This window comes from Thalassophryne amazonica, chromosome 3 (genome assembly GCF_902500255.1).
Source record: "Thalassophryne amazonica chromosome 3, fThaAma1.1, whole genome shotgun sequence".
NCBI lineage: Eukaryota > Metazoa > Chordata > Actinopteri > Batrachoidiformes > Batrachoididae > Thalassophryne > Thalassophryne amazonica.
This window is the reverse complement of record NC_047105.1, coordinates 93,892,072-93,904,491: the sequence shown is the minus strand read 5'-3', so window position 1 is coordinate 93,904,491 and position 12,420 is coordinate 93,892,072.

Sequence of the window (12,420 nt, the reverse complement as noted above, 5' to 3'; positions counted from 1 at the left end):
CTCCTCTCTGGAATAGACCTTACTGGTCCATTCTTAAACAGAGGGACCACCACCCCGGTCTGCCAATCCAGAGGCACTGTCCCCGACCGGCATGCGATGTTGCAGAGGTGTGTCAACCAAGACAGTCCCACAACATTCAGAGACTTAAGGTACTCAGGACGGATTTCATCCACCCCAGGAGCCTTGCCACCATGGAGCTTTCTGACCATCTCAGTGACTTCGGCCTGGGTGATGGATGAGCCCGCTCTGAGTCCCCATTCTTTGCTTCTTCTTTGGAAGACTTGACGATGGGATTGAGGAGATCCTCGAAGTATTCCTTCCACCGCCCGACAACATCCCCAGTCAGGGTCACCAGCTCCCCACCCGCACCATAGACAATGCTGGTGGAGAGCTGCTTCCCTCTCCTGAGGCGTCGGACGGTTTGCCAGAATTTCTTCGAGGCCGACTGATAGTCCTCCTCCATGGCCTCCCCGAACTCCTCCCAGACCCGAGTTTTTGCCTTTGTGACCGCACGGACTGCAGCACGCTTGGCCTGCCAGCACCTGTCAGCTGCCTCCGGGGTCCCACTTACTAACAAAGACAAGTGGGACTCCTTCTTCAGCTTTTACAAGTATGTTTATGTATGTTAGTCCATGTTTCTTTAATAGGAGGAGTCCTATTAAAGATATAATATATATAATTTGCAAATGGAAGTCTAAGTCCATTAGGGCCCCCTCACACACATGACACAGGAATCATGTGCAAACCGTGTAATGTCGTCCCTGTCACCAATGCCTCGTACACCTGTTGCTACAGCTATTTGTGCACACAAGCGCCTGAAAGACAAAGTGTGTGCTGTGCAAACCCATCGCACCCTCTCGCGGCAGGTGTCGGCCAAATTCCAGGTGACACGCACAAACATCTAACACTGCTCACATGGCACTTAGAAAATGTGTGGCCAGTCACACTCTTGGCACGACAACAGACTGCAGACTGTCGTACTGCTGTGAAATTTGTCTAAGTTCCCCACGAGTGTGACTTTGCAAACACACACACTGACATGTGGGTGTGCGCGCTCCACTCATGGGAGGCGTGGCTTCTGACAGAAGCAGCTGTGCTGATTTGTTATTCTGGACATTCCAGCTACACAACACCTACTGTGTTTGGACAGTTATGGACTAACACCTGTCCACTCGGAGACTGTGGTGCCCAATTGTGCCTTCATCTTTTTATGATGTCAGTCCACCATAGTATACCAGATGTGCTGTGGTTGTGATCACATGTGCGTACATACTGAGTGACTAGTGTGAGAGAAAAGAAGGTGGGCGTTTGTGCAGACGGCCATACTGTTTTGCTACAGCTCACGGCCATGTTTGGAGCTCGCTGACCAGAAGGAAGTCGCCAACAGCCTGTGGCCCGGCGAAGGCCGCAAGCTGAGCCTGCAGCCCATCGAAGACCGCAAGTCAAGCCTGTGGCTCAATAGAGGCCACAAACCAAGCCCGTGGCTTGCCAGAGGCTGCGAGCCAAGCCAGCGACCCTAGCGAGGCTAGTGGGCTCGGCTTGAGTTGAACGGGAGTGGAGCGCAAACGGAGTGCGCTACAAAAAGGAAAGTGAAACTAACTAAACAGTTTGTATTTATTTTTCTTTTGCGATATATTTATAGCCAGACTTTCATCTTGTCATCAAGAAGTTGGCGTTAGATGCTGAGAGATCTTCCTGGTCTGTCTGAGTCTTTTCAGCTAGTGTGTTCAGCTAGCTGTTGAACAGGCTAACAATGGCGAAGGGATCAGTAGATGTTATCAAGTTAGATTCCAACTTGGTGCACTGAGTCTGTGCAATCAAGATTATCACGGCAACTGGCAGTTTCACTTTGTTTATGCTCTTAGTTTTTACAACTTTTATAAGTTTATATCCGAAGGATTAACTCCGATCTGACTGTACAGATTTAAACCTATAGATCTAGATTTGAAGAACTTTCTACAGGTGATTAATCATGAAACCATGTTATTTTGGCTTAAACAGTGGGTTCTAAGTCTGCTGGTGACAACCGGAAGTTATAATGACAGACGCCGTCATGGAAAGAAATGCAAACAAACATGGAGGAGTCCAGTGTGTCAGAATCCCACGCTGTCCTTGTTTGTGTTACTTTACTTGTGTCTGGAGATGTGTAATTACATCAAGCCCCAAGCCGACACAGTATCCATGCAGTGAGTGTCACGCAAACCAGAACACTCTTTGCTCTGATGCATGTGACACTTGGTCGCATCGCAAGTGCCTAGACATCCCCCTGGCTGAATACCGACGACTCGGAGCATCCGAAGAGGACTGGTTCTGTCCGCGTTGTGTTTTACCAACGCCCATAGTTGCGTTCTTTGACTCATGTGTCTCGAGTGTTGAACAGAACATCTCAAGCCATGGAGAAGGTGATCTAGGACCCTTAGGTGGGGTTCTGGTGGATCCACCACTCTACCAGAAGATGAACAATAAGGGCTTGAATATCTTACAGGCGAACACTGGTAGTTTTCTACCATCGAGGAACTGAGAATCCTTACCAGGGAGGCCAATTTGGCAATAATTGGAGTCACTGAAACCTGGCTTGATCACTTGGTCTCTGATGCGGAGGTGGATATCCCCGGATACCACTTCATACGCAACGGCCAGAACCAAAAGGGCGGTGGCGTAGGAGCCTACATTCGAGGTGACATCACATTCCCAATGGGACGTGCCCGGAACACCTCTCCAGCGAGGAGTCCAGGGGGCATCCGGAAAAAATGCCCGAGCCACCTCAACTGACTCCTTTCGACGTGGAGGAGCAGCAGCTCGACAGACGCCGCCGTATATTGGGGAATATACAACCCCAATTCCAATGAAGCTGGGACATTGTGAAAAAGGCAAATAAAAACAGACTACAATGATTTTCAAATCCTCTTCAACCTATATTCAACTGAATACACCACAAAGACAAGATATTTAATGTTCAAACTGATAACCTTTGTTGTTTTTGTGCAAATAATTGGTAATTTTGAAATGGATGCCTGCAACACATTTCAAAAAAGTTGGGATGGGGCAACAAAAGACTGGGAAAGTTGATGAATGCTCAAAGAACACCTAATTGGAAACAGGTGAGTGTCATGATTGGGTATAAAAGGAGCATGTTGTGGCTGGGGTGCCTGGCTGGCTTTTGTTTCTGTCTTCTGTTTTCTGTCTTTTGTTTTTCCTTCCAGGTGGCATGCGTTCAGGACTGAGTGGCTGTGTGGCTGAGTTATTAGGACCTCACCCTGATCACCTGAGGCTGGCCATGTGCAGCTCGTCAGGACTCACAGCTGTGGTGCATCTATATGGATTGGGGCATGGTTGCATTTAAGTCTGGAGTACACAGTGTGTATTTGCCAGAGATTCGACCTTGTGACCAGACGGGTGAGATCGACGTTTAGAGAACCATCTCATCATCATGGACGCAGAGACCGTACCAGGTTTGATGCCATGGTCTGTGAAAGAGGAGGGGGTGAGGTCTCACGCTCGTCAGCACACTTCCTGAGGTACTTTAGGTTTTGTGACTAACATGAGTACAGTCAGTAGATGTGGTGTCCCTCACACCTTATTATATTGAGCTGTTATGTTAGTCGTTTAATCAGCTTCCACTGCAGTGGAGAATTGAACTGGGTGTTCCATGCCTGCAGGGTGGGAAGCTGATTGGTGATTAAGCCAGGAAGTGTTTGCTGTTTATGTACACCTTTGAGTGGTCTCTCTGTGTGTGGAGTGGTGGACTCACATGATGGTTTCTTCTTTCACAGACTCGGTTGGTCGCGGCCACCTGGGGGGTGTCGGCAGGGTCCTTGGGTCCGAACTGTTCTGGCTCCGGACCGTTTGTGCTGCTGGGAGAGCACCGTTCTTCCACCTCGCCAGACCGCGCACTTATTTGTTTAGCACTCACTGTTATGTCATTAAATTCTGTTATCCTTTGAACCGTGCTCTGTTTCCTTTATGCTGGGTCCTAATGTCAAACGCTGGTCGGTTCTCCGACTGCGTCCGACACATAACAGTAGTCTCTGGCCAATACATCACGGACCCAGCGGTAGCAGAGGCGGTACTGTGCCGGGAAGGCGGCAGCAGACGTCAGAAGTTATCCGGATCAGTTGCGGGTGCTCTCCGCCCGGATGGTGTGTGTCGGAGAACCCATTATTGAATAGTGATTTGAGCTCTCTTGCAGCCGTGTTCCTGTGGTGTTGCCTTATCTGTGGGTTGTTGTGGAGTGTGAATAGCGACGGCTTCGCGTCACACTTCGACCGGATAAGAGGTAAAACGGGAGCTGCATGAGTGTCTTTAATGGGTGAACGCACACGGCGGAGTTCTGTGGCACGGGTCGCTGTGCTTCCTGTTGTTACAGTTGTAGCCCCGTCTCCCCGGGTGAAGATAGCTACTGCGTCTGTTGTGTCAGCTTCGGCGTAATTTAGTTGAAGCACATTTTGGTTGTGTGTTTACACTTAGCTGCGCACAGGGAAAGCAGCGTGAGTTGTTTTCTCGGTTACCAAAGGGGTTTTTTATTTTTAGCACTTTGGCTCCCCCTGTTGGTGACTGAGTCACATTACCGTTATTGCTCTTAAGGTGGAACAGGTGTGTTCCATTTGTTTGAGCTTAACGGTATAAGTCACTTATTAGTTTTGTGTTGGTTCATTTTTTGTGGGTGTTTTTTGAGTTGGTTTTTGTGTGGGATGTACTGCACTATTAGTGTTCTGGGGTCGTGACCGTGCAGGCTGTCTGGAGCATAGAAAGGACCCAGGTAACTTTATGTTAGTCTGTTAGTCTTTCTTTTTATTTCTTTTGGTTTCACCTCCCAGGGTTTGATGGGACGGTCCTCTGGGGGGTGATGGGGGGTAATTGGGTTGTTTTTTCTTTTTTCTTTGGTTTTTTTTTTTGTTTTTGTTGTGCCCTCTCTTCTCCTCTGGCTCCAGCCGTGTGAGCCGTAGGTTGTCGGCGTTGCTGGAGTGGTGCAGTTTGGTTATGCTGGGCGTTTCCCAGATAACCTCTGCACCTGGGGGGGGGGGGGGGGTTCGGGGTGTTATTTTTATTTTGTTGATTCCCTGTTCCACCTCCGGCTTCAGCGCGCCTTTGAGCCGTATGCCATCGGCGTAGCTGAGGTTTGGGGTAGTGGAATATACCCGCAGCTGGTGGCTGGTTTGGAAGTCGGAGGGGTGGCGCCGTTTCGTGCCGTCTGCCATTACCGCTGTTCCACTCCTCCCGGTTGACTTCTGGGGTATAGTCGTGGTTGGTGACACTGGACGTACTTCCAGTTTCCACTGTGCCGAGGGGGTGGGGTTGGGGTTGTTTTGTTTGTATGTTTTTTTTCTTTTGTTTTTCCCCCCAGTTTCCGCCCTCAGGGTGTGACTGTGGTGTCCTCTGGGGGGGAAAGGGCTGTGGGTCCATCTAGCCATAGACGGCCGGGGCTGGGTCTGTTAGTCATGAGGGGGGGCGTCTCCTGGGGTTTGATGGAATGGGAGTCCCCGTGGGTGACTTTGGATCCCAGAGGGACCTTGGCTGTGGTTATTACTCCTGGAGCTGGTGGGATGTCCTCTGGGGGGTGTTGGTCCCTACATGTCATCCGGGGGGGGGGGGGGGGGGTGTTAGCATTTTTTGTTTGCAAGCTTAAGTTTGGGTTGTGTTTTTCTTTTCTCCTCTTCCCGGGGTTTGATGGGACGGTCCTCTGGGGAGGGGGGGGGGTGGTTTGGTTGTTTGTGTTTGTCCTTTTTGTTTTATGACTAAACAGACTTTAAACATGGTCGGACAAAGGCTGACCGCACAGGTTCAAGAACTCCTGGCCACACCTGTGCAAATTGAATGACAGAAACAAAGGCAAAGATGCAGTCAGAGGTGAAGACGTCAACAGTTCTGTTAAATGAAGATTCAGTTGGAACATGAATGCAGATACTGTTTCCAGCCATGGTCCCTGGAGGGGGGTGTTTTTCCTGGGCCAGGTTTGTGTGGTGTGCCGGGAGGCTTCCCGTGAGGGTGGGGTGTTGTTGTGGCTGGGGTGCCTGGCTGCGTCCGACACATAACAGAGCATCCCCAAAAGGCTCAGCTGTTCACAAACAAAGATGGGGTGAGGATCACCACTTTGTGAACAAGTCCGTGAAAAAATAGTCCAGCAGTTTAAGAACAATGTTTCTCAACATTCAGTTGCAAGGAATTTAGGGATTCCAGCATCTACAGTCCATAATATAATCAGAAGATTCGGAGAATCTGGAGAACTTTCTACATGTAAGCGGCAAGGCTGAAAACCAACATTGAATGCCCACGACCTTCGATCCCTCAGGCGGCACTGCATTAAAAACTGACATCACTGTGTAAAGGATCTTACCGCGTGAGCTCAGGAACACTTCAGAAAACCACTGTCAGTTAACACAGTTCGTCGCTACATCTACAAGTGCAAGTTAAAACTGTACCATGCAAAGCGAAAGCCATACATCAACAACATCCAGAAACACCACTGCCTTCTCTGGGCGTGGGCTCATTTGAAATGGACAGACGCAAAGTGGAAAAGTGTGCTGTGGTCTGATGAGTCCACGTTTCAAATTGTTTTTGGAACTCATGGACGTTGTGTCCTCTGGACAAAAGAGGAAAAAGACCATCCAGATTGTTACCAGTGCAAAGTTCAAAAGCCAGCATCTGTGATGGTATGGGGGTGTGTTAGTGCCCATGGCATGGACAATTTACACATCTGTGATTGCACCAACAATTCTGAAAGGTACATCCAGGTTTTGGAGCAACACATGCTGCCATCCAAGCAACGTCCTTTTCAGGGACGTCCCTGCTTATTTCAGCAAGTCAATGCCAAGCCACATTCTGCACGTGTTACAACAGTGTGGCTTCGTAGTGCTTGGTATTTATTTATTTATTTATTTGCTTGGTATTTATTTATTTATTTGTATCCCCATTAGCTGACCCTGTGTGGACTCCAGGAAGAGTAGCTGCAGCTCTGTTCATGGGCGCAATTTGGTGGGGGATAGTGGGGACATGTCCCCCCCACCTTTTCAACCAGGGGGGTCAGAATATGGTATGTCCCCCACCTTCTGACATATATGTGTGTACTTGAAACATGCTATGCCAGTCTTATGTGCAAACCATGTCAGTCTTATGTGCAAAACCATGTCAGAATAGTATCTTTGTTTCTGAAAGTTTGTATTTTTAGCAGCATTGACCTGTTTCTTGTTTGTCACATTCAGAATTTTCTGGGACTGCATTTGCCTAGATTTGAAACCAAAAATAGTTGCCTCTAGGGACTAGTGTCTACACATAAGTATCAATGGACCATATGCTAATTTACTAAATTCTGAAAGTTAGAAAAGGAAATCAGAAAAGCTATCTGGGACCTCAGAAAGCCCATCTGCAATTATTGCTTGATCTCCAAAATCAGTCTATGCAAGCGAAATTATGTTCAGTATAAGCGTTGTCATTAGTGCCACTTCGAAAATTAAATTCATGATAAGTAATTTATCCTAAACTTATGATCTGTTGTTTTTTCAAACTTATGCAAAAACAAATCTTGAGAAAAAAAATACAGTATGCGATAGTTAATAATTATTAAGAGCCTGTTCTTTCATATTTATGAATACATTTTACCACATTGCAGTTGTTTTTTAAATGAAAACTCAACCTATCATTCTTTTTGAGTTCTACACATGTGGTGATCTTATTTACACCAGGATGTTAATGAAATCAATGCTGGCTATTCTCAGAATAAAGTACTTATATCCACAGTTTCAAATTGCATAATTCAAATGGTGTCCACTTTTTGGTCTTCTCAAAACATTAAAATTACTGTTCTGGATGCTCAGAATTCATCTGAGCTCATCTAGAAACCGTTGGCCCCCAGATCCCCGGCCTATGGGCTTCGGCTCTGCGGACCTCGTACATTGTCCCCCCCAATTTCTAGTTCTAAATTGCGCCCTTAGCTCTGCTGCAGCTACTCTTCCTGGGGTCCACACAGATTTACAAACACAATATACATAAATCAAAAATGCATTCAGAAGTATAAAAGTAAAAAAAAAAAAAAAAAAAAAAAAAAAAAAATTCCAATCAAATTAAATGTCATACATGGTCAAGTCTATACACATATATAAAAAAATAGTCTATATATGTGTAAAGGTACACCAATAAATACATCCACTACATGTATAGATAAGCAGATTTAACCCAGATTGCTCATTATGTTAATAAATGCAGTTTTAAAAGTAAAAAAAAAAAACATTCATTTGAAGTGAGTTTGATATGATCGGGTAATAAATTCCATTTCTTCATACCCCTAAAGATGACAGTGTTCTTAATGGCATTAGTTCTAGCTGCAGGTAGCATAAAGTTTCCCACCACAGCATGTCTGGTTATGTATCTATGATTTTCTGAACTAAAATAAAAATTCTTAAACAAAATACAAGGTAACTTAGTGACAATAATCTTTCTAGTAAAAATTATCAGTGAATATAAAAGTCTGTCTTTGACTAACAGCCAGTTTAAATTTTTATGCATTCTAATGATATTTGTCCTATAACTGCACTTGAGTGCTATACGAGCAGTCCTATTTCGAATAATCTGTAATTTATTTATCATTTCTCCAGTAGCATTTGACCAAACTGCTGGGCAATAGTCCAGGTATACTCATAGTAATGCTTTAATAGCATAATTCGTTGTAGTACAACTTAGAAACCTTGCATGTCTTCTCATAATCAATATACCCCTGCCCATTTTTACAAAAATATTATTTATATGTTTTTTTTCCATGATAATTTTGAGTCTACCGTTACACATGGCAGCTTGGGCAATTTTAATGTTTAATACAGGGTTTTTCATAACAACACAAATGAAGCCAATAATCATAGTTAGTCTATTCTGTATTTAACACTAGCTTGTTAGATGTTACCCAGTCAACTACATTGTGCAGTTCCATATTTAAAACTCCCTTGTGGCACTTGACATACTACCCTCCTGGTACTAGAGAAGCTGCCATTAAAAAACATTGTGTTCTGTTAGATAGATAGCTCAAAACCGTAACAAGCAAGTTTTTCCAATAACAAATCATGGTCAATGATATCAAAAGCAGCAGAGAAATTGAGAAGCACAGTACCAACTATATTCTTCTTTTCAACCTCTCTGAACCAATCATCAGACATTGAGTCAACGTCGTGGCAGTGGAGTGACTCTTTCTATACGCATGTTGGAAATCTGTGATTAAGTTATTAGAAGAAAAATAGTTATTAATTTGCTCATATACAATACACTCCATAATTTTTCCTAACAGGTATAATATTTATGGGTCGACTATTTAAACCGGGGAACGTAAGTTTCTTATTTTTCGGTAGTGGGATCATTTTTGCCTGTTTCCACACTTGTGGACATGTGTTGCAAGTAAAACTGAGGTTTATTATGTGAGTTAAAACAGGAGTGATACAATTGGCTTCTAGTTTGAGAAGCCCACTGTCAAGACCATCAACACCTGGGAGCTTGTCTTTACAGGATTTCAGGAATTCCTTTACCTTATTTGTACTTACTTTTCACATTTAAACCTGGTGTTTTTATTATTCATAATTTTATTTCTTATCAGTAGATAAGATTTAACATTACTTGGATAAGGCATATTTTCTCTTAATTTGTCTAGTTTGCTTATAAAATAATCATTGATATAATTAGCAATATCTACAGGCTTTGTTATGAATTATCTACCTCAAGAAAGGACAGACTGAATGAAACAGAGGTTTTAAATGTAATTAATACTATTATGTTCAATATAGTTGCAATTATTAATTTTTGGGGATTTAAGTAATGTTTCATTTGATTTAATTAATTTCAACTATAATATTGTTTTGCACTTAATTGACAATGTTATGTGGAAAAAGTTACCTTAACTTTATCAATTAAATTCAACGTTTTATTTCTTAGAGTGTGTTATCTGATTTAAAACATTCAATATCTTTTTATTGTCAGTTCCTGCTTTCTGAACTCGATCCTCAAAAACAAAAAAACAAAAACAAAAACAAAAAAAACAAAAACAAAACCCTTTTTCTTTTTAATAAGTTTGGTGACAGAGTTCCTCATTTTACGATAAAGGTCCCAGTCAGATTTATTTCCTGTTATAATTGCTGTCTTTTTCATCTGATCTCTCATTTTAATAGAGTCTTTAATTTCATCATCTAACCAGGGTGTGACAATGTTCCTGACAGTAAACTTCCTCAAAGGAGCATGAATTTCCACTAAAGGCATGAATAAGCTATTAAATCTTGAAAATAAAATAAAAGATAATGAATAGATAACACCTCAGACCAGCGAATGGCTTTCACATCATCAACAAATTTCTTATTATTAAACTTTTTATATGACCTCTTGAATATAACTGTGGTCCAGGTCGACCTACCACCGTGGCTAATACAATTATGATCAGGTTATGATCACTACAGCCAATGGGAACAGAAATTGCTTTACTACACCGCTCAGGAGAATTGGTAAAAATGTGATCAATACATGTTGATATTCTGTTACCATCATTCTTAACGTATTCTTGTAGGTTTATTAATAACCTGAGTAAATCCACAGGTAGAGGTAACAGTAAACAACTTGTTTTTTAAATGTCAGTTTTTAGTGAATCAGTCAATGTTAAAATCACCCATAAAGCAAGTATCCTGACCCACAGCAGTATAGGTGTCCAACATTTCACAGATTGTATCTAAATATTCACAATTAGCATTTGGTGGTCAGTAATAGCAACCTAGCAAAATTGGCTTACAGTGAGGTAAATAAACTTGCAGCCACAGCACTTCAATATTAAATTTCATCATATCATTTCTGATTTGTGCTGGTAAGTGATCTTCAATCAATCAATCAATAAACTTCATTTATAAAGCACTTTAAAAAAAAAAACAGCTACAGCTGAGAGTGCTGTACATGAGAGGACATAAAAAGCATGAAACCACAAAGTACAAATAAGAAAAAAAAAAATCTTGAATATAAAAAGCAACTCTGACACCAAATCTATTTCTATCATTTTTGTAAATATTGTAGCCATCAATATATAGTTCAGTGTCATCAAAAGAAGAGTACAGATGAGTTTCTGAAATAGCAAGTATGTGTATTTTGTATTTACACAACAGATTAGTGACGTCACAGATTTTGTTCCTCAGGCTATTAATGTTAATATGTGCAATTCTGAGCTCTTTGGTAATCCATGTTGTGATATGATTGTGCCAGTCATATAAAGATAAAAACGACAAAAAAGCTTTTATGTCATCATAACCTTAAAGTTCAGACATTACTTTCGAGTGCTAGAACGAGGACGGATGATAAGCTTATCATGTCTGAGATAAGCGATGTCACCTTTCACGTGCAGCTTTCCGTTTTGGCATTAGTTCTTTTCTTCTTAAGCATACAGCATCAGTATAGTATTCATTAATAAATATCTTTGTACCTTTGAGATTCTTTGCTCGTTGTAAAACTGCAGCTTTGTCCTTGAAATGCAGGAATTTGATGATAACAGATCACAGTCTGTCTCCAGAGACTCCTGTTTTACCTGTGCGATGTGCATGCTCCACCTCCATCTCCCTTTGTCCTTAGGTATGATGGCCTGACCAAGCGTAACCAGGGGAGGTTACAGATTATGCAGAACAAAATTATACGTTTCCTCCTCTCTGCTCATCCTCAGACCCATATAGGTCCAGCCGAATTCAGACAGGTCAACGATATGTTGCCAGTAGAGCTTAGAGTTCAATATTTAAAACTTAATCATATGTTTAACATCGGAAACAACCATTCCCCTCATTATCTGTCCTCTTCTTTCAATTTCACAGCTGACCAACATAGCATGAATACACGGTCCGGCAACTTGTCTCTAGTCATTCCCCATGTTAAATCCTTTGGTGCTTCCAGTTTTATGTACACCGGTACTAAGCTTTTTAACAGTCTACCCAGTCAAATCAGAGTCTGTGATTCAAAGTCCTTATTTAAAAACAGGGTTAAACATGTTTTATTTTGCAAAATGTCCCAACTAGAAAATAGTCAATTTATTCATTATTAAATTAATTGTGTTTTTGTTTGCTTGTCATGTTGATGTGTGTTTTATTTCCTGTTAGGCCACAATGGAAACAAGCGCTTTATGCTTTTTTGTGTTATCTTGTATATTTATGTATCCACGTTTATTTAATACATTTTTATACTGTATTATCTTACACACGCTTACATTTTATATGAATAAAAATCAAATCAAATCAGATCAAATCACTGTGAGGAGCGTGTGTCTGATTGTTGTATTTATGTGGACATAAATAAAAACATATATCACCAGTGATGGCGACAAGCTGCAGTAAGAGTGCACTGACAGTCCCCCAGGTTGAAACAGACCGTCAGATCAGAACACGCAGCGGGCGATCTGACTGTCACATCACCCACGTGAGCTCTGTTCTACAT